The sequence below is a fragment of the Mizuhopecten yessoensis genome, unplaced genomic scaffold, assembly GCF_002113885.1.
Source record: "Mizuhopecten yessoensis strain PY_sf001 unplaced genomic scaffold, ASM211388v2 scaffold8745, whole genome shotgun sequence".
Taxonomy (NCBI): Eukaryota; Metazoa; Mollusca; class Bivalvia; order Pectinida; family Pectinidae; genus Mizuhopecten; species Mizuhopecten yessoensis.
The window spans coordinates 2176134-2199390 of record NW_018407700.1 but is presented as its reverse complement, the minus strand read 5'-3'; the positions used below and the strand labels follow the sequence as shown (position 1 = coordinate 2199390).

The following is a 23257-nucleotide window of genomic DNA, read 5'->3' as shown; positions in this document are numbered from 1 at the left end:
CTCTGTCATCAGAATAACGATGTGTAATTGATAATTAAGGAGAGAAGCCTAGGATGTTTTTAATGTATTTCCTCTCCGTCTATATAATAGTTTTCGACGATAAGGTACATTTATCCCAGCTAATTATTTTATTTTCGGAATAGTTAAAGCCTGAGGGTCAACATTTCTAGGTACCAAGCTTAGTTGGAGAAGTTCTGGATAGTCATGTTTGTAATAGACTTTTCTTGATCCTTAAACATTTTGGATAAATTAATTTGAGGTTTTTGAAGTAAAACCAATTTTCATGATGTGATACTTACCATAACTTTAGTGTGCATATACAATACCTACACCCATCTTTGGAGCCCAAATACAAAAGATTCAAATATCCCTACCTCCCTACCTTGACCTAACCCATATCTCGACGACAGAGCCACGGAGTGATCTCCCTTCCTCAAACCCCTTTTATGGAGCCTAAAGGCAGCCGGGATGAGGAGGCAAGGGGAGGAATACAGGATGGGACTCCATAAAGTTTGTTTTACTTCAAAAACCTCAATTTCATTTCAGTAATAATTACCATAACTTTAGTATGCGAACTCGTCTTACCCTAACGACCGTGGCTGTGGGTTTAGGCTTAGTAGCCAAAACCCTACCCTTGGACCCAGAGACCAACGAGCCTGCCCGAGAGGCAGAAGTCCTAAAGGTCCGACACAGCTTCTTAGGAGCGGCCGATAAGGCCCCCGAAGTAGCAGAATGTTTGGTTGGGGGGGGGGGGGGGCCAACAGAACTACTAACACGTCTCCGCGAGGGAGAGACCAAACCCCAAGGATTCCACGACGGAAAAGCAATGGGGTTAAACCCATAACCCATATCCCGGAGGATAAGGGAAAGGTCCCGCGGGCTGTGAGTGATCCCAGAACTGGCCAAACTGGCCTGCCTGTGACTGGAGCTGGCCAACTTGCCAAAAGGGCGAAGGTGGACCGCCACTCCCTCCAGGTAGAAACCCGGACATGTACGGGCTAAGCCCGTAACTGCCGGGATGCTGCAGCATCCCAAAACCATCCGCAGGCTGGTAAGGGCGGCCGAGGATGGTTGCTTACAGGCACCTGTATACCCTAAGCCAGAGGGAAACGGAGGCCGGAAACCGGCCCCCTGTCCAGCAAACCCCCAAGGTTCCCGGAAGAATGAAACTCAGGACCGGACCGGGTCCGGGTAACTGACCGGGAGGGTAAGCCTGACCAGCATTGGTGCCGGGATTAGTGAGCTGCGCTTCACTTATCCCGGTAGACACAGACAATCCCGAAAGAAAGTCTGTAGTCACACCAGGACCTGAACCCGAAAGAACAGGCCCGGCACCTACCCGAAGGCAAGCGCGAAAGCTTACGGGCGTTCCCGGCCAATTAGACCCTGGGCTGTGCCAAGCCAGTGTTGGCGATTTGTCGGAGGTGCACGCCACTGACTATGTCACACATGATAGCCTGTTTGCCCCTCAACCAGCTAAGCTGGATTCGAGGGAATTTGCAGCCTGGCCCGGTTACGTCACGGTAGGGAGGTAGGTATATTTGAATCTTTTGTTTTTGGGCTACACAGATGGGTGTAGGTATTGTATATTTATTATTACTGAAATGAAAATGGATGTTTAAAACAATCATCGAAGGATGACTAACGTTAAATCGAACTGTTATATCATCTCTAGAGTGTAATTTAAGATGTATCAGTAAGTTGCCGATTGATGACCATTATGCCTTTGTTTTGATTTACCATCCGCGCAGACTACCTCTGGTTTGAACTGAGAGCAACTTCACCATTGTCCATGTGGGTGGCCTTCGCTTCACACGATATGTTCTATGGCTTTGAATACTAGGTCTTTGTGACCTTGATCTCTGGAAAGATGGACGCGACTTAGTAGATGATATGGACCTTCCAAGGTGTCCAGAACTCACAGATTACCTCCACCTGTTGAGATCACGAGAGATTGGTGCTTAATTACACAATCTGTCTTTCCTGAACATGCTTTATCTTGAACAGCTCATATAGCAAAAGGGCCACAAGTGCGGTGACATATTATTCGTAAAAATACAGATTTGACTTAAATTTATCTAGGTCTCTCACACACTTTTGACTATCGCCCGTGTGAACTTAGACACACTTTCAACGCAAACATTTTCAACCAAAGTTTGAATTTCCTGTTGATGTGCAATGCACAAGGAATGAGCCATTTTTTCTGACACTCACTGTATGTTGTGCACGTGTATGAACCTACATCAGCACGGATGTCATCATATCGTCTAGATATTTGGATTACATTTTCTCGTGCTGGAGGCCCATTAAAGACTAGATAAGACTAACTTTTAACAATAGAGGATTTACTCAAATTACATCGATCGTCATTAGACATGGAATTAGGGTTTAGCTCCATATGCAGACATGATGTGAAGGAGATATTTGCTTAGTGCCAAATTTTGATGATCGCCTGCGAATCCATGCAATCTTGCTATCCTGTTTTCCATCCAATAGCCATGTTCACATCTGTTTGAAAAAATTTCGTCGTTTCATTAGTTGGTCGCAATCATAATCTCCTTGAGAAATGTTGTAAGAAATATTTGCAAAAAATGAGAAAAAAATGCCCGTTAACGAGCAGATGTGCTGAAAGTGTTGATATGAAGTATCAATACAAGTAGCATCATAAGTGATATGTTGACAGGTGCTCAGGAGATGTGTTCGAATATATGATAGGCGCAGTACACTTGGAGATATATGAGTTTAACAAATGAAAACTTTTTATGGTTTAATATAATATCATTTATAGAAATTTACATATGAAGTGAATTGTACCTTTTTGATGCTTCGTTTATGAATGTTAAACTTGATTTTTTTATGCAAAGAGGTCTTTAACGGCTTTGTGAGGGTAAATATTGGCATTTTTTTACATTTGGTTAATGATGATTGTATAACCGTATTTTCAGGGATAAAAACATTAATTAACATCAAATCTTATAGTGCCAGAGTATCCAATATAGAACACATTTCAAGGAAAATGTTAAAATTTTACTATATGGTTATTAAAACACGCTTTTTTAACATTGTTCAACAAAAGATGTATTTTTTTTGGTATTTCTTATATACACACAATGTGTTCATCTATTAACAGTGCTTATTTAGTTGAGTAAGGTTCAATTTGATGTTTTAACAGGAGGGTCACCCCAATCGAACATGTCATTAATTAGTGTCAATTGATGAAATAACTGACAAAATTTAAACGTTTTTCTTTCAAAGATAACATTCTGATAAATTCTAGTCATTTCTTATTAAAATATACATTTGAACAGTTTTTTCCTTTTTTAGAGATCTGATACTGTCGTTATACATTTCGTAAAAGACTTATATCTTCCTCTTTTTACGTATTGTGATAGGTCAATATTGTGTTTTGTTATAATTTTGAATATCCAGATATTCTTTAATTTGTTTGTGAACATTTATGAACATCCATCCTTAAAGACAGCTAAACAGCAAATACATTTCTTTAATCTTTGTATTTTACCTTTCGAGTTTTAGGGTTTGTATTCTGCATTCCTTTCATATTTCTTGGCATTAGATTACTGTAAGTTATATTCTAGTAGTTCGATTGTAAATATCTATTGTTTATGAATATGGTTATTATTTGGTTCGACTTCAGGCTGTTTGTTATTCATAGGAAATGACTATGTATGTGTGCTGGCTCGAGCCATAAATAACAGTATTAGACAATGAAAAGTTGATTTTGTACCTTTAACTCAGTATTATAGATTTCTAAATTACCTCATGTTAATGTCATTGTGAAAGAGTAAAAATGTCCATATAGACAGACATTATAAAGGATTCCTATGCGATGCGTACGTATGTGTGTTGGAGTTATCACCCTTTATTGGATTACTGCAAATTGCCAAAGGTTTGTGATTTGAGTTATTCTCCTTGAATGGTACAGCACATTTCCGTCCAAGTAAGTACATGACGAATGCATGCATGTTTCAGAGGAATTTGAGGAACTTGTGAAGTTCATAATGCCCCAAACAATGTAAGTTTCGTTGGTTCTGAGTGTTTTATATGATTCTCCCTTAGATTAATAAGCAGGTTTATTTAAGTGTCATTCTTAATATCCATCGTAAATGGTAAATTTACTTTTGGCAGCAATCTAGGTCAAGTCTTCGATGACTGATTTTAACATTATGTGTAGACATTTACTCTTTTATTTTCTTTGCTGCTTTAAGATATTATTTACGCTAAATCTGTTATTTGGCATGGATGTTTATAAACATCTCGTTTACCTGAAGTCGGTTTGTATTTACATTTAATAACTGTCTAATAATTCACAGACACATTATGTTTGTCCTTTATGTCCGTCCAGTACGTCTGTCTGACATTCCTATGTTTGCTTACGTCATATCTATTTTTAGTAAGGATCATTTATAGAGTGTCCAACATTATTTCTCTCTACTGTGTATCATGTATAAATTGGTGTAAGAATTCCATTTAAAGGCCTATTTTTAATAGAAATGCAATTGTCGGATGTATATTGTAGGCACTTAACTTTGTAACTTACTGTTGAAAGTGGTATTCTTAAAATTCTTGGCATATTTTGTGTAAGAACCTAGGCGTGTAGGTAAACATTCACGTTAGTATTTTTACATTATGATAGTGTATTTTCCTATCAGTAACTGAATTATTTTAAATCACAAAAGAAAAGTGCAGCAATTTGAATATTTGTCATTTTTGTATTTTTCAGCATTTACTATATGTATTTAATCTACTGAAATAAATATTTGGAAATTGGAAGGATCTTACTCATGTTTCAGTACAGTATGTTTAATCTTATTCACATGAAATTGTAATGCTTAAAATAATTGGAGGATGGAAATGCATCATTTTATTCGTTATGATGTTATAAAACATAGTTCCTTTCAGACATGTTTCATGATGTGCAGAGAATATCTTTGATCGGAATTGAGTTCATTTGAGTATGTTTAATCTTATTCACATGAAATTGTAATGCTTAAAATAATTGGAGGATGGAAATGCATAATTTATTCGTTATGATGTCATAAAACATAGTTCCTTTCAGACATGTTTCATGATGTGCAAAGAATATCTTTGAACGGAATTGAGTTCAGTACAGTATGTTTAAACTTATTCACATGAAATTGTAATGCTTAAAATAATTGGAGGATGGAAATGCATCATTTTATTCGTTATGATGTTATAAAACATAGTTCCTTTCAAACATGTTTCATGATGTGCAGAGAATATCTTTGATCGGAATTCAGTTTCACAACATCACTAATGTTTATAGGATATATTTAAATCTTTTAATTAGGTTAAATCAACAACGGCAATATCGATATTTGGTTCCTTGTTTTTGTTATTTGATTATATATATACATCTAAACAAACTGTTTTAACAAATGTCGGAACAGCCATTTATGCACAAACAAAACCGTGTGTTTATTATAGTTTTCAGTAAGGTCAGACGGCAAACAGAAATCGGAAACTATTTCGGATTTCTGTTATAATTTGAATTTGACGTCACGTCTCTGAACAGTTTCCAGTTAGAAAACATTCACGTGAAATAATTCTTGCTTTTCTTTGACTATAACAATATTTTAGGTCTGCATGTTTATGGACTGAACACCAGAAATGTAAATATATTTAAATGATTAAGTTGTAACGGGGACATTTAACAAACCTTGTATATCTATTAATGTTAAAGAAAGTACATTTTTTTATATAAATCATTTTACCTTTTCAAAAACAATGAAGGGAGATCATTTTTCCTGCTGTATACAGATAAAACGTTTATGAACATTGTAATAATGTTGTGTTCGTATGAAAAGTTTCGTACTTTACCATTTGAATGTTTTCTTGCAGAAAGTTTACGTACATGGTATTAATCATTAGATAGGAGACCATTACATAAGTCCTCCAAACTGCCCCCCATATTTGCATTTGTCGTTTGCACACACCCAGACCCTAACGTACACTTGTGTAAAATTTCATTATATTCCGTCCAATAGTTGTTGAGAAATGTATCGGACGAAATTTAGGCGGAACAAGAATAATAATGATAATAATAATAGGAAACGGAGTAAAAACAGTAAGTCCCCCACTATTTTGGGGGGGATTTATTAATAAGAAACGGAGCACACAACATGATGATAAAGCATATCCCTTTGGCCGGCAAGTAGTCTAATACTCCAAGAAAACCGATGTAAAACGATAAGAAAATCATCTTGAATACTGTTTTTTATGTAATAGACTCACACACTGCGAATCAAACAAACAAAATAGAGAAAACACAACGCTAGCCAATTTGATAAGAAAACAGCAAACAGTGCTCGGTAACAGGCATAATTCTTAAATCTAGTGATCCGAATTACAAATACGCCGATACCGAACGAAAACCATACTTCTTTACATGATAATTAATGATCACGTCTCAATCAATCATGCAGAAATCATGCAGAATACAAAACCATGCAAGCAAACACTTGAGACATATCACTTCAGACATATCACTTGAGACATATCACGCCTACAAAGCATTTGTATCCATAGACAATCACCGTATGTCTCTGTAAACGGCTATATGGTACTGTACCTAATTGTGACTTCTCGTAATGCCTACATCACAGACTAATCACATAATCATGGAACACTCGAAATTAAAGAAATATTGGGAAACAAAATAACAAAAAGAAACTTTTGAAAGGTACGTTACGGTCAATTCTAATATTATTCGATAAAGGAATGGACAGCATGTTCTTAACACATATTATGCTAATGAAAGTGTATATAGAATACAACAGACAACATATCCGACTGAAACTAAGATCAAACAATAGGATCCATAGAAAGGCAAAAACAATACCACCGGACTTAATATAGAAATATTAGAAAGGAACCATTGAAATCATAAGGAGAAAGACAAAAACTTACCGGAAAAATCTTCTGAGATTACAGAGTGATACATTTTTACCACCATCGAAGTGATGAAAAAAAAAAGTCTTTATCAATTTTTAATTTTTCAATTCCTTTTCCTTTTCCTATTGGTAAAGCTCCTATCGATAGAGCTATTACAATAAATGCGTACCTCATCCCATAGCTGCAACCTACTGTAAACCCTATCCTTTTCAATTAGGTAGTATTAATATTTTGAAAAAGGTGTAATCCATCCTTTTAAACTAATAAATGATTTGACATCAGAAGGATCATATGAAATAGTAATTAAAAAAACTAACACCCTCATTGGCATATCCACTCACATTACTATTAACAAAACGATGGCACTTGGTCACATCCCTGCATCATGGAAACATACTAATGTTAATGCTAAATGTATGGGAAAGAGGTCGGAGAATGATGTCAGTAAGTACAGGTCAATCTCAATGACATCCTGTTGCAGTTAATTAATCTAAGAAATGTTTTACTTGCCTGTAAAATTACCTTAAAGCATCTGAAACTATCATTGAGCATCAGTCAGGGAAAATGACACTAACTATCCAACAATATTCTTCTCTTACCAACCACTAACTGACAGGACTACCCATAAACATTCTTATGTCAGTGAACATATGCAAAGTATTTATGATACATTTATAAAAAACAAATATATTATGAAACATTAAAACCTCACTTGGCAGAAGTACACTTAATACTATATCTTATGTCAGACCGATTTTAGAATATGCAAATATTGTTTAGGATAATTGCACTAAGCAATCATAACTAAATGCTGCTACAGTAGTGATAGGGCTACGTAGAGACGTACAACTCACCTTGACTTATAGATAGAATTCAGAGGAGAACCTAAGATGACAGGAGGGAAAATAAATTAACTTTTCTTTATAAACTATTGCATAACACAGCACTTAAGTACCTGAATGATTTATTTATTTTTCATTTTTCATTTTTATTTTCCATTCACAGTCATATTACAGCATTATCATTCATGACATACACGTATGTACTAGGTAGTGTGAGATGGACATCAATATTTCTCATACAAAGATAAAAGTACATAATTTGGCTTTCAAATTATCGCTATATTGTTATTAAATATCTGTACTAAATTATTGCCATAATTTTTGGTGCTTCAAAATTTAAAGATCTACAATGTATACGTGTGAGTTACTGACAGTACACCATATTGCTCATTTTGTCACGATGAAACTGAAACATACAGTCATTTTCTTTAGTGCGATTATGTCAGAAACATTTAATGAATGTTGGAGAAATGGATAAATGAAAAAGTAAAATTACCGATCACATTTAGTGCCGGTGGAATTCTTTTTGTATACATTGGTAAACAGAAAGAGTTGTTTAATTTTTTGATCCTGAAGACTAGGCAATACATTTATTAATGATATAGTTGATCCTTTTAAAATGAATAAAAAATGTGAGATATCAGTTAAGATAAAAATGATTTTCAACCCTCCGACATGCCAAACTGAGAGCTACTTTTCCCTCAATTGTCAACATTATAATCCATTAGACCAAATTATAGTAAATGCTTAATCTATTTCCCAATATAACAAACTGAGTGAAAAACTAGAAGCTTATCAAATAGTTATACCCATGCAGTGGTAAAAGAACACGGATGAAAGAAGAATCTATATTATACTATTTCAAATTAGAAATAATGCTACCAACTTCAATTTTGATCTGTATAATGACCATATATTAGAATCTACTACATGTGCATGTTGAAAAAAGCAGGAAACAAATATTACAAAATTATTGCTGTGTTTTAAATACAACAGTCACAGAAAACTATTTCCATCACCTCTTCCTAGTGATAATCACTCACACTATACACAGTATACTATACTCAATGATTGCAAGCGATGTGATCATGCCACTTAAAAAAAACATCATAGAAATTATTTCAACCTTTATCGAAAACTCAAAACGGTTTATTTATATAGAATTACACATTGATTAGTTACAATGTACTAATATTTTAAATATGAATATACAAGTTAAGAGTTCTTCATAGAAAATGTTGAGTGATCTAAAACTGGATGTTAATATCATTAAACACTTAAACTAGCTGATGTATAATTGTTAAGTGATGTTTTGACTGCATGTCATTTGTGTGGATTTTGAATTCCAAGGGAAGAAAGACTTAGTGAAAGATGATGAACATTATCCATTTCCCTTGTGAAGTAAACATCCCTAGCCAGCTGACCTGTAATTATTAAAATCAATTTGATTTATCTCCCCTATACCATTGACTTGCACATTGATATCTGTTTGTATATAAGTTTTTGTTTTTCTATTTTTCATTTCATTATAAATTACAATACTGTAGCATAAGACTGCATGCAGGAGACACTGATATAGGCATAGCCTTTTGTTCAATCCTATTGGTTTACCATCAGGAATACAATATGTTGAAATGAAATGAACAGAACCACAGTATTTATTTTATTGGACTCAATTAAGTGTTGTATATTCTAAAACCATATCAACATATCAAATAATGTTTCTGCAATTGATTGGAATACTTTTGTGGGGTTTTTGTCAGAAGTAAGAATGAAGTTCCTATTTCGAACATTTCTATTACATTATTTGATAAGTTATGTAACATGATTTTAGAATAGATTACAATAACTATAAATGTATTCTTTGTATGTAATGAAATTCATGTCACAATTTACCTCGAAAACAATATGTGTAATATAATGGACAACTGATTATCATTGTAAAAGAAGATGACACATTACGTCTTCAATCACTTTTCTCCAGCCCCCAAAAGTCATGGCAGTTGTGGCTATATCTAATTTGTTACACTGGATCAGTCAGTTAGAGAGATACCCCAACAAATTGCAGGCTCCTCAACTACTTCATGCATGACTATTAGATGATATTTGTTTGTACATTAGCCCCTGGAAGCAGATTGGTTTGACAAACCCATGTGGTAAAATAAAGCAGAAAACGGCGTTTAGATCTTATTTCCATCCACCTACAAAGAGAAATGAAAATACTACTTATTATTCAAACGGTTTTGGAAATATAGTTTATCTTAACTGTTGTTACAATAGTTTAATTAATATGAAAATATTAGTGGATCAAATTCTTTTTATATTACATACGTGGGTCCAATAACGTTTCTCTGATACTGCATACAGAGCAAGTGTTCGAGGCAGTTATATTTGTATGGCTTTGCCGAAGGCGAATCCACAAATTTTAAATGACTGTGATAAAAATTATCTTATCAAATTACAATCCATACATTTGATTTCCAAATCGACAATTAGCACAGTGATATTTTGACATTACTTCACATTTTTTCGAGAAAATAACCCGCTTTGAATATAAAAAAATAAATTGTGAATATTTGTTACATTTAATTAATGAAAAGAAATAAAATTCACATAAAAACATCTTACCACTTACCAACTGATGTATCAGCAGCGTGTTCGGACCCGAATTATTCGTATTCGGCAACGAATATGATGAAGGGACAGAAGTTCCGCTTCAGACAATCTTCCCTCTGAAGATGAGATAAACAAAATCGTAAGTAAGAATCTTTATTTGAGCTCCGATTTCCACATTGTATAATGAAATAAAAGTAAATTCGTAAATTATACTTAACATTAGCGACCTTCCGTGTACTATGTTGTTTGAATAACTATTATTATTACAACATGTGTTTATATCTTCGCTAGGCTCTTCAGGTTTGTTGAAAACGAACAGCTTCGTAATAATTACGTGACAGCAGACTACATGGTAACGTGACATTACATTGTACATAAGATTAGTGGACGAACTAGCGCAAAATGTCACTGTCACTTGTTAGGCGAGTTGTAAAACTAAGCATACTATATGTTTATACAATAATAAATCCCCCACATGTATCCACCCAGCATCAGGATCTTCACGCATATTGACCTAACATTTTGTCTATTCTGTGTTCATTTAGATTATAACTGGTCCGTGAATGATGACCTCTGCAGAAATGAAAATTTTCCAATCTTTCTAAGGAATATTGGTTCTTCTATTGATGACATCACTGTACGCTGACCCTACTAAAACATTTACCGAAATTAGTTTGAATAATGTCTTTCAAAGTTATCGTAAATCTGCTCTTAGAAAGTTTAAAAATTACTCTACCAACTAACTTTAATATGTTTAAAGTCTAAACTGTAAAAGCACGCCGTTTAAATAAAGAAAACAAATGAATCACTTGGCAAGAATTTGTTTCTTAACTTTCCCCAGAAACAATATAAAAAAGGAGTATGATTAGGAAAATCAGTTGCAAGGGAACCACCGTAGCCTCCCCACAGCTTATTTCAGATAATAAAACTGTTTCAGCTAAACATGAAATTGCAAATCAACTTGCAGATGCAAGAAACTCGTCATCAACCATTCAACTTAATTTTTTTTTTAAATAGACCCGACAAGAAAAGACTAAATTGAATTTCAAATCCAATTATACCGAGGATTATAAACAACCGTTTGCAATAACTGAATGACAAGATTTTCTGAATAAGTCACACGACACTGCAACTGGACCTGATGAGGTACATTTCAAACTCCTGAAACATTTACCAGATATATCCCTTCAATGTCTGTTTGATATATTTCACCAAATATACGATACTGGCCGAATTCCCGAAACATGGAAGGAGGCAGCACTGATTCCCATTCCAAAACCAGAAAAAGATACAACTAGTCCTAAATATTATCGTCATAGTTATCTTATAAGTTTGCTTTGTAACACTGTTGATAGAGTGGTTAACTGCAGACTTATGTGGTACTTGGAACCTTAAAATATTCTCTCTCCATGACAGACATAAAAGGAGCACAACTGATCATCTAGTTAAATTTGAAATTCACATTCATGATAGTTTTGCAAAAAAAGAGCATTTAGCTGCTGTCTTTTTTTAACTATAAAAATCATATCATACCACATGGAATCAAATTAACACAAAATATCTCTATCAAGTTGGAATTTGGGGAATCTTGTGGCTTATATTTCTTTATCAAATAGACATTCCCGACATGACCAAGCAGGAAATTGGTATACCCCAAGGGAGCATACTTTTTGTTTCATTTTCGGATTGAAAATCAATTGCATAGCAAAATGGCTTGGACCGTCCACCTTTTGGTTGATGATGGTTGATGATTTCCTACATTGCTACAGATCAAAACATATGAGAGACAATTGCAGCTGTGTCTAAACAAACTTCATACCTGGGCAGTGAAAATGGCTTTAAATGTTCTAGATATTAAACAAACTGGTGTGCAACGTCGAAAAATTCACCTGATCCCTGTTTTACTCTAAACGGAATACTTATTCCAGTTGTTCCGCAAACACCATTTCTAGGACCTATATTCGACTAAAAACTAGCCTTTTTACTTTGCATAAATATTTAAACATAAATGCTCACAGGTTTTGAACCCATGGGTAAATAGCCAGGGTATTCAAAAAAAAACAAGGATCAAAAACTCTCATAGTTTGCGGATGACACCTCAATAAGTTTAGATGGATCTAGAGATTCATTCAATGAAGCTTTGAATGCTTTTGATTGTTTTGGTAAAATTTCAGGTCTAAAAGTTAAAATTTGTAAAACAAAAGTTATTTGGACTAATGGCAACAAAGAATTCAGTGCAAATGTCTTCCATCATAGTTGAAAATTAAAATTTGGGGAAACAAACTTAGAAGAGATTATAACCTTGAATTATGTGAAAGCTCCAAAAACTGTAATTAACAGTATATCCAATGGCCACGTAGGGTTTTAACCCTTTTGGTCGTAATGTAGTATCAAAATCAATAATAATACCAAAACTTAATTCTGTTCATTGCAATTCCTACACCCACCAGCACTTTCATCCAGCAACTGAACATAACATTTTTTCACATTTTTTTTGGAATCTCCTGTTGACAAAATTAAACGAAATACTTTAATCCAAAATCATGAAAATTGAGGCCTTAAAATGATTAACATCACTAATTTCATTTCCAGTTTGAAGTCCACTTCGATACGAATAATGGTAAAAGTTGGATTCATATGTTTGCAGCAGAGCACTTTCAAGTAGAAAATATATCAGATATGTGATGGGATTTTGTCAAAAAATTTACAACTAATAATATCTTCTGGAATGACGTTTTTCAGGCATGGGTAAATGTTTCTGAAGTAACACAAATGAAAGCTATTAAGCAGTTCCTAGCTCTCCCTGTCTGGATAAACAAAATATCACTTTTCGGTATTGGCAATTAGTTTGTTTTGTTCTGTTTGGGTTTTTTGGGGTTTTCTTTTGTTTTTGTCAGAAAATGGTTTGATCGGGGTTTAAAATGTTTGTGACCCATTAGAGCAAAGTAGTGTTTTTTTTTTGCTTTTCTAAATTTTAAAACTGAAATACAATATAAACTCTTTAAACTTCTTGCTTTATCATAGTATATGCCAGTCTATTTTGCAATGCAAAATTAAATTAGTAACTATAGCTGAAAGAAAATGAGTATTGATTTCTTTTTTAGAAATATAGATTTGAAATGTTCATATACAATGTAGTATTGTCTTTGAAATTACAACAGATACAATACTGCGATGGTTTCAATACAGATTACAATTTGTTATCCTCCCAATTAAAAATTATCTAAATACTATTGGGATGTCGAATGACAATATATGTTATACCTGAAAAAACAGAACATCTTTTCTGAGAATGTCCACATTCCTTAAAGCTATGATAAGATTTAAAAGAGAGATTATGCAACAGAATAAAGGAAATCATTGATTTTAAGTTAGAAACAAGACTTTCTTGGAGTTCCTGAAAATTCTATATACCTATTGTTCGTCGAACTTTGTTCAAAAATGACCAATTCGGCAACTATTTGAAAATCCCCATGTGCATTGTATGCAATGCTAAAAATGCGACTTGTTTGACATAAGATTTATCACTTAAAGTGTTCTTGTATTGCCATTTTTAACAGTAGCAAGTTGAGCTTTGCTTTCATCCTTTGAAATGTTCAATATTATTAAAATAATATCCAGCAAAAATCGTCTGTGAAGAAACTAATTGGTATGGCATATCATAAATTCGAATAAGAGTAGAATAAGGTCTCTTACATAAACTTAAAACGTATGGAATTGATGGAAATTTACTTTTATGGTTTGAAAATTATCTCTCTGATAGAGTGCAAAGTGTCACCACTGAAGGTTATCACTCGCAGTTTAAGGGTATAAATGCAGGGGTACCTCAGGGATCTGTTCTGGGACCTTTACTATTTCTCCTTTATATTAATGACATCACTGACAATGTTTCAACTAATATTAAGCTTTTTGCAGATGACACCTCCTTATATGTAATTACAGATGAAAACCCAGCACATGCAGCACAAGTTCTGACAAATGATCTCTCTATCATTGATGAATGGGCAGGTATATGGGACATCAAATTCAACCCTAACAAAACTAAATCTGTAATATTTTCTAGAAAACATAACAAACATCACCCTCCAATAACTTTCCAAAACAGCCAAATCACTGCCTCAACAGCACATACACACTTAGGACTGACTTTAAAAGATGATGCATCTTGGAAACAACACATTCTGAATATATATGAAAAAGCTTATAGTAGATTAAATATTCTTCGTTACATTAAAACTAAAGTCAATCGTAAATCATTAATTAAAATTTATATAGCATGTATTAGGCCAATTTTGGAACATGCAGACATAGTATCGGATAATTGCACTCAACAATCTAAAGAACTTCTAGGTTATCTATTCAATTAGAGGCAGCCAGAATCATTTCTGGACTTCGATCTGGAACATCTCAAAATAAACTTTATAATGAACTTGGTTGGGAAACTCTGTCAACAAGAAGAAATAAACACAAACACATAATGATGTATGAAATAATGCATGGGCTGTCACCTCATTACTTACAAGATGTCTTAAATCCTTTCATTAACAATCAAAACAATAATCCCTATTCCGTCAGGCAAACAAGACTGTTTAATTCACCAATATGCAGAACCAATATGCAGAACTAACAATTATTTTGACATTTTCCTCCCTCTAATGTGCCGCACAACTAACACTACTGATAATGATCTCTTAAACTCCCCAACTCTTGCAACCTTTAAACACAAACTGTATAAAGATATTATTATCGATAATGAATCAACCTTAATTTTTAAAACTGAAGGTGATAGAAGGGCCAATATTATTCTTTGTCAACTTAGAAACTTCTGTAGCAATTTAAATTTTGATTTATTCAATGACCATTTAACTGACTGTCCCTCTTGTGCTTGCTCTTTTGAATATGAAACAGTTTTCCATTACTTTCTTGAATGTCCATTGTATAATGATCTCAGACTTACTTTATTTACTTCTGTTGATAATTATGGAAATCATAACCATATTGATACAAACATTTTTCTACAAGGCTGTCCTGATTGTGATGGACTAACAAACAGACAGTTACTTAATGATGTACAGTTATTTATTGGTAAATCTAGGCGTTTTAATCTCTATATGATCTAACCAGCCATGACCTTATACTTTATACTTTTATACTTTACTATTCCTATTCCAATTATACTCCACAAATAAGTAACTTTACCTACTTTTCTATAAATGTTATTCTTCTACGGACATAGGAGTTTTAAGTTGAGCATGTTTGTTTGTTGTTGTTTGTTGTAAGATTTGTTCAATCTGTCTTGTTTTACAGTTTCCATCTTATACATTGAATTACACATAGACTAGCTATCTGTTTGCATATAAAATTATAATAACTTAACAGTTTTGGCGACTGTGACCTGTGCATATATTTGCACATGGACTTTTGGTCAATGTCTGCCAATATCTGTGTGATTTGATAGCTATACAGCTTATATACATTGTAAAATGTTATAAAATAAATAATACCTGTGGAAGTGTTTTGTGTGTGATGTGAGAAGTGTGAATGTATTTGTATTTCAGTTATGTTAATTAAGAAGGAGTTACATCCCTTTCATTTTTTTGTTTATAATTTTCATTTCAAAATTGATGTATAAATTAAATCAAATAAAAATAACAGAATCCGTTAACTTAGCCATCGCTGGAGAGAATTTATATAGGCTTTGCCTGTTATTCCATCCAATTGAATTGTATCAACTTTGTCAATAAAATTGTTGAAATGAAATGAATAAGAGTAGAAATATAAAAAAATATATAAAACAAGGTGATAAACGCTTCATATATCTTATTACACAAAACAATACATGCATCTATTATGACAAAACGTTATATTAAGAAAATTCAGTATTTCAATCTAAAAATTGCATTTTATAATATTTTCATTTAGATTTCATATACTGTTTTATATCATAATTTTCTGTGATTTCAATTAAATCTTCAATACATCAGCACTTCTTGTGATATTGTTTATTATTTAGTTTACTAAATATCTATATACTGGCTAAGGTGTTCCCTATTTTAGTATATATTTTATTAAAACGTAAAAATATTACAACTTAGTCTAATATCAAGGTAGTGATTTAATCAGTGACTTCCTTCAAAAAGATATAAATCATTGTTACATGTTCCCTAGCAACCACCGTAAGGAATAATGTGCTCAAAGTGACATGTAGTCTTAACCTGTTGAACGTTCGTGAAAATTATGATGTATAATACCTCTATATTCGTTCATTCTGCCACATAATATGCACTCGAAGGTCACTCCATCGTGGTCTACGAAGTACCACCTGGCCAAGTCCAACACCCAGAATCTAGACGATACGTATCGGAATGTAGCTACACGAGCCAATTCCGACATCAGATATCTAATTGTAAATACCTCAATCCATGTCCAAGTCCTTGGCATCTGAATGAAAAAAGAACGGTGACTGCATTTACATGTATTTTCATGGATAAAAAGGTTTGCTTACATGTAACATGTAATGTGTTGTCGATATGCTAAGGATAATTCTAATTGAAAACACATTAGTTTTTTATAAAATTTATATCATAAGGTGATATAATGTTTTACCCTTAAATGAACATTTCAATATTACTAGGAATAATAAGGTATGCTATTGAACACTCTGTTTGATATCACACTGAGCTTAAAAGTTTTGATGACAGAAAAACACCAGAAAATTGACATAATGCACAATTGTCAAAGTCTTAACGATATTCTTAAATATAAACATTTCTGCCATTTGAAATCATGTGCAAATCAGTTCATTTGATTTCAGGTTAAGCTGCCACTTGCCCGACTTTTGTTGTATCCTCTGTTTCCGCCTTAATTTCAAGGAATCTGATAACGAACTACATTATTTACAATTTTTAGCTCCTTTCACAATAACTCAGGACACTCAAGTCTATTAGAGAAATGTTTTTTTTGTCTGTCCCCATTGCTAGTTTCAATTCTGTAAAAATGTTTCTTCATTATGGGTTATGTCTTCGGGTCTAACCACTTGTATTTTTTTGTAAAGTATTTTTTAACCCAGACACAATTTTTTTTTTTATTCAACTCATCATTTGATTCTTCCAAATCCTTTTTTTCGAGCATTTTAATGTTAGACATGCATCAAAGGCAAAATGCCCCCTAAACCATTTTGTTATTTCCAATCGTTATAACTGTTTTTTTCTACACAAAGAATGAAATTATTTGGGTGATTTGGTTTCTTAGACTACCACTCCTTTTTTATTTAGTAATAATTAAAGATACCTCCTTGATTTATAGCTGAATTAGCATGAGTGTAAAGCACTTTTACCCAATATCTAATCGGAGCCTTAAAAAAGTAAATCCAAAATTATGTCAACAAACATCATGAATCGAGTGTCTTCTCGAAAATGATCACTAATAACATTCCTTTATTATTGTTTGATTCAACATTCTGAATAATGCCATTGAAATTCCCGGTATTTTTTCACCTGAGAAAAATACTGTTTGATCTTACACACAGATTTATCCTATATAATGTCTTGGTATCTCCCTTGGAAATGCATGCCATAATACATTGTCCTTGTCTCTGAGTCACAGATAACAAACCGTTCCTTGTTCCATAGCTTATAATTTGTCTTCGCTCCTAATGTCACTATTATCATCGCATAATTTTTTTATAAATAAGCGCACTTCTTAAAGAATGCCTCTTTGCTATGCAGTCATACTTTTTTGCATGTTTGATATTATTTATGAAGTAACATTTCTACGATCTAAACTAAAAGATAAAGTGTTGTCTTTTTCCTTCCTCTTGCCCTTTTTTCCAGATAGTATAATATTACACTTTATCGTCTTTGTTCTCGGTATATTCGGATTTTCACCTCCTTATTGATGTCCTATTGTATGACCAAAGTGGGTTTCTGGGGGTACAAAAATCACAAATATAGTTTTGCTGTTTTCAAAATGAGCTTAAAAACCAAAATAATACCATTTCTGTTTTTGAAACATGTAGAAATTAGACAAGCATATGTAACAGAATGAAAATGACCGAAATTCAATCGTCACTTAAAGATTGTTTATATAAAACGAAGGATTAAGTCAGGGGGGTCTTTTCAGTCAATTGAAAAGTAATTTGTTTTCTCAATAATTTCCTTTCTAATTATTGTTTTTAATTTCACTCATTTAAGTAAACTTACATAAATTGCATATTGACTTCATACTTTCCTTTTGTTTTATACTGAGTTAAAGCTTCTTGACACATCTCAAACTTGGCTTTTTTCAAATATCTCTCAATTTTAAGTAAATTTAAAAGGTGCATACACCCTTTATATGCTACAAGTATAATATATCAATTGTTAGTATTGTTTATTATATATATCATAGAATATTTGCTCAACACCTGTGGCTGAAGTGAGTTCCAGTTCCTGATTTGTTTTTTACTTATAAAAGTTAACTTACAAATCAAAAATGGCATTTGCCACCACAACTACTGTAAAATGTTGATTTAATATATGAAGTTTGATTTGCTGGTAATTTTTAGTCTCCTAGCCTCAAGGAAAGTATCGTTAAAGTTAACCGATTTCATTGTTTTATCAAATGTTCTGCCTATTTTCAATGTTTATCCGCTGATAGTACATGAAAGGCATTTGGGGGGATAGGCATGTAACTTGGCATGGATATTAGTTATATGATGATATTTAATTTGTGAAAGTTTCATACTTATCCCACAATGCTTTTTTACTTAAAAACATCATTTCCTGTGCTTTAGAGTACAAAAACCAAAGTGCATCTACTTGCCTAACACCAAATATTTCCTGACAATACTAGTCTATATGAACGTATGTAGATTAAACAGGCTCAGTAGAGTGTGTATAGTAGTAAGAGGGGCGTTAGACATGCTACACTGACCAAAAGTCAGATAGTTTATGCTTTGAAAATGTAAAGAGAGACTATGTTGTTCGTTCAAGTTAATGCTTGCAATCAACAGTTAATCCTTTTGTTGATTTCATACTGTTTATTTGTTACCTTCAATGCTAGCTGCTACTCATATTATTTCTTTATAGACACTTTTCCTTTCATTATCAAGATGTACATATATGTACAAGTAAAATGTTTTCCCCCTTATTAACCTTAACTTCATTTATTTCATTATACGAAATGCTTCTCTGCTCCCCAAATGTGAGACTAAAAGGACCAAAAAAGCAATCGTAACTCCGCTCATTTCTGATAATACTTGTGGTTTCCCCATGAATTAATGTGTCTTTGGGGCAAAAGATCTATTTGGTTTTCGCTTTTAGATATGAAATAAAACCTGTCTTTTAGTTGTTCCCCGGAGACCCCGACAATCTGCACAGGAATCATTTCAACCCAATCATGTTACAATACCATACATATATATAGTTCATCCCAAGCATAAATAGGTACAAATCATATCAACGTTGTCGATTTCGTAGACTATTGTCAACGTATGCACGAACCTTGCTTATTTCAAAAAAACAAATTCCAAAACCAGTGAAAACGAAAATGAGGCAACCGGAAGTAAACAAAAAAACAATTATTGAGACGACACCGTGGTATTTTTACGGAATAAGGACAGCTCGTAAATACATATTAAATGGTTTCCAAGTTATGTCGTCTCGCCGGCCTCAAAGTTAAAAAAAAAATATGAAAAAACTTCATATTGCAGGTTCACCGGGAACATTAAATCTTCAAAAACAATAAGTACACACACACAGATACGAGCCAAATATTCACAAAAGAATGCACCTGACTGAAAAAATAAAATAAAGTATTTTACAAGGGACGCATTTACGGAAACTTCAAAGATAATACTAACAGATATAATATTCATAAGGTATTATACAAAATATGTTATCTTTAATACTGGTTTCGAACAGAATAATAACATTTCGATACATCGCGGCACATTCGTACACTAACACACACACGCAGGTAAAACGAAAGTAGGCGGAATATAATTTGTATGTTGTTCCAAGTAAGTATGACCATTCCGTATATAATTAACATATTCTAAAATATATGTTGTTTAACAGCGTTCTACAAATCGAGTCAGGGTCTGAAGTTTCATTCTGTATCGGAACAGGGTTTAAGTACAATATGGATAGAAGAAGGTAACGGCTGAGTTGTCTATTTCCTACTCTCCCAATTCTCCATTCTCATACCAAACACTGCTTTGTCCGGGTGCGGTTGGTCCAGTACGACCTTTACATCGTGTTCCTATTTGTCGACAAGCTTGTGCTTGTCTTTGAAGGCTAGAGTTATCACTAGCATACGGTCCCAAATGGAGACAAAGAGATTGTAAAACGTCTATGGTAACCATTATTCTGCTACTGCTAGGATTGGAAGGTTTCTAGAACGATTTGTTGTGTGAATTCTGTAGGAGCTATCCTATCAAACAAACGTGGTGGCCAACACCAGCCCAAGTACTCGGTCAAAGCTGAATCGAGTTCAGCGTCGATAATACCAAACAACTCTAGGTAGGGTAGTTTAGACGAATACTAGTTTCAAGTAGTTCAGGTACTCATTTCCCTTCATCTTCTATGAATCTCAGGTAAGGCAACTATTCACCTCCATTAACCTCAATCTTAAAGACTCCATCATCCGGTCCATACAGTGGTGGATGACTGAAATGACTAAATGGTTAGCCAACCCTTAATAGAGTGGCTGTTATGTCTAAGAGAGCTTTAGTTAGTTCTCCTTTAACGAATTTATCTGCTATGTAACATACACTTATTTGGGCAGATTTTCCCTAACTGGTATGTTGCTGGCTTCCATATTTTGAGGCTGTTTATTATTACAATTGCTATTTGCAACATCGACATTGTCATGTCCGAAATATCCACATAAGCCATTACCATGCTAATATCATTTCCACAAAGGCTATTCCATTTACCCTTCTAGTCCAGTTCTGACTTGTTCAGCGAGTTTTCAGTTCATTCAACATCCCTTTCAGTTCCTCCATATTCGAGCTCCTTAGAATCATGTTTGCCTGGGTATCGTCTTGGTTGACTCTTTGTGCTCTATCCCGCCCCAACGATTAAATGCGTTGCTTCCAACGGCAAGTCGATCAAAACCCTTAGTATAGTCAATTCTTTTACCGCTGACATATTTTACACTCACTCGGGTCTCGTTCACGGAAAATGCAATTGAAACTGGTTACGCTCTATTGTTAGGTTATAGCATGATCACATAGTTTGTGGGCAATTGTTCCTCATAGAAGGCGGATCTGAGCATGTGTGGATACCGTAGCGTAGATCAATATATATTGTCGACTCTTGGCATTCAACTTATGTGGAACTGCTCCAATATCATGCAATCTCTTGAACATGGCTTCCTTCTGCTTGAGCGGCATCTTTATAGGGCACGATGGTATTGGTTAGCTTCCATGACTCCATCATATTCAATTAAATACGTGCAACATTAATGAAAAGATTCGCTAATATTTATTTTAATACTTTTTCTCACCAACTGAAATTTAACCAGAATGTTTGCAATTCCCACATCGATATGAAATTATTAACGATATGGAACCATGAGAAAATGCCGCAAGTTGTTATAACGTCAACATCAAAATACGTAAAGGATAAACCATTTTTGATATGTTGATATATTAAGTACTTATTACAGCGGTAACAAGCAAACAAAAAAATAAAAGAAAGTCACGTGTGTGAGCTTCGTTAAACATTAAAAACAGATAGGCAAAACAATTTAGACAGAAAACAAATAAGTGAAAAATACAGGAATTGGACCTAAATACTTCCAAGCAATGCCTTATTATGTATGTGTACATCGGACTTATGTCTGAATTGTACATATGCAGTAATTTAACCCACCCGTGTTTAACTAGGTAGAATCAAACGACACGCAACAGTCTCATCTATACCAGAGTCTTAACAAGTGACATCGATGTACGGCTTTATATCTATAGTATTTTTTGTGAATGGTTCATAAGGATTTTTTCATTAATCTGATAAGCGGACTTGAATATGATGTTCAAAATATATATTACGTATGATCGGTTAATTTAAGGTAACAACTTGAAATATGCTTCTACTGTTGATGAGTCACACACTCGTGTCTCGTTCGCGGAAAATGCAATTGAAACTGGTTACGCTCTATTGCTATAGCATGATCACACAGTTTGTGGGAACAATTGCTTTTCAGTGCATGTTAGTGTAGACTTTAAATATTTTGTGTTCAAAACCTTACACATCGGTAGTCCCTCTATACTCTACATATAACAAATATATGCTGCCACCTGCAAAATCAATAAGCACACGAATTTGTATAAACATAATGCATCGGACGAGTCATATTATTGCTGATCATCAATTGTATGGTTTGTGTATACATTTGAACCATGTCCTTTCACTGGTGACTTAAATCGTGTATCTTTTTTGTCATTACGTACCTTTCCTGTCCATTGTCAGCCTCTTCATGGTGGAAAATATACCTTCCAACATCCAAATTTCAAAGACATTATACTTTTCCCTGGTGTCCTTGTATCACGTAGAATGTGTATAGGCTACCCTTCTCCCTAAATTAACAGAATGATTAACTTCATTCAACATTCACAGAAACATCCACGGCAACTTGTTAGAGAAAGTTGATCAATTTACAATTCCGTTTGATATCTTCGGTTTGTGTTAAGCATTTAAAACTGCTGCTTTTCACTAATATATGATAGTCTTTTTATCAGAACAAATGTGTATAAAGCAGAATTACTTATCCAACGTCTTTAAGCTATGTAGCAAATTAAACCACCTACGTAATATCCGAAGCATATGACTTGTATGTTGTAATGATTTTGCCGATATTTGGTACGACAGAATCGTATATAA

At 33.7% G+C, this 23257-nt stretch overlaps 1 long non-coding RNA gene across 2 annotated transcripts; it reads right to left on the bottom strand.

Moving 5' to 3' along the window:
• Window positions 1–9005: 9005 nt before the first annotated feature.
• LOC110456465 lies at window positions 9006–23243 on the bottom strand. 2 transcript variants are annotated; one of them, XR_002463587.1, is made up of 5 exons: window positions 23185–23243; window positions 22828–22953; window positions 16643–16832; window positions 10411–10507; window positions 9006–9976 (listed from the first exon to the last, which is right to left on the bottom strand). It is a non-coding gene; the product is annotated as an uncharacterized LOC110456465 (long non-coding RNA). The 2 variants fall into 2 exon arrangements; XR_002463586.1 differs by having other exon boundaries at window positions 22828–23210.
• Between the last annotated feature and the right edge of the window lie 14 nt (window positions 23244–23257).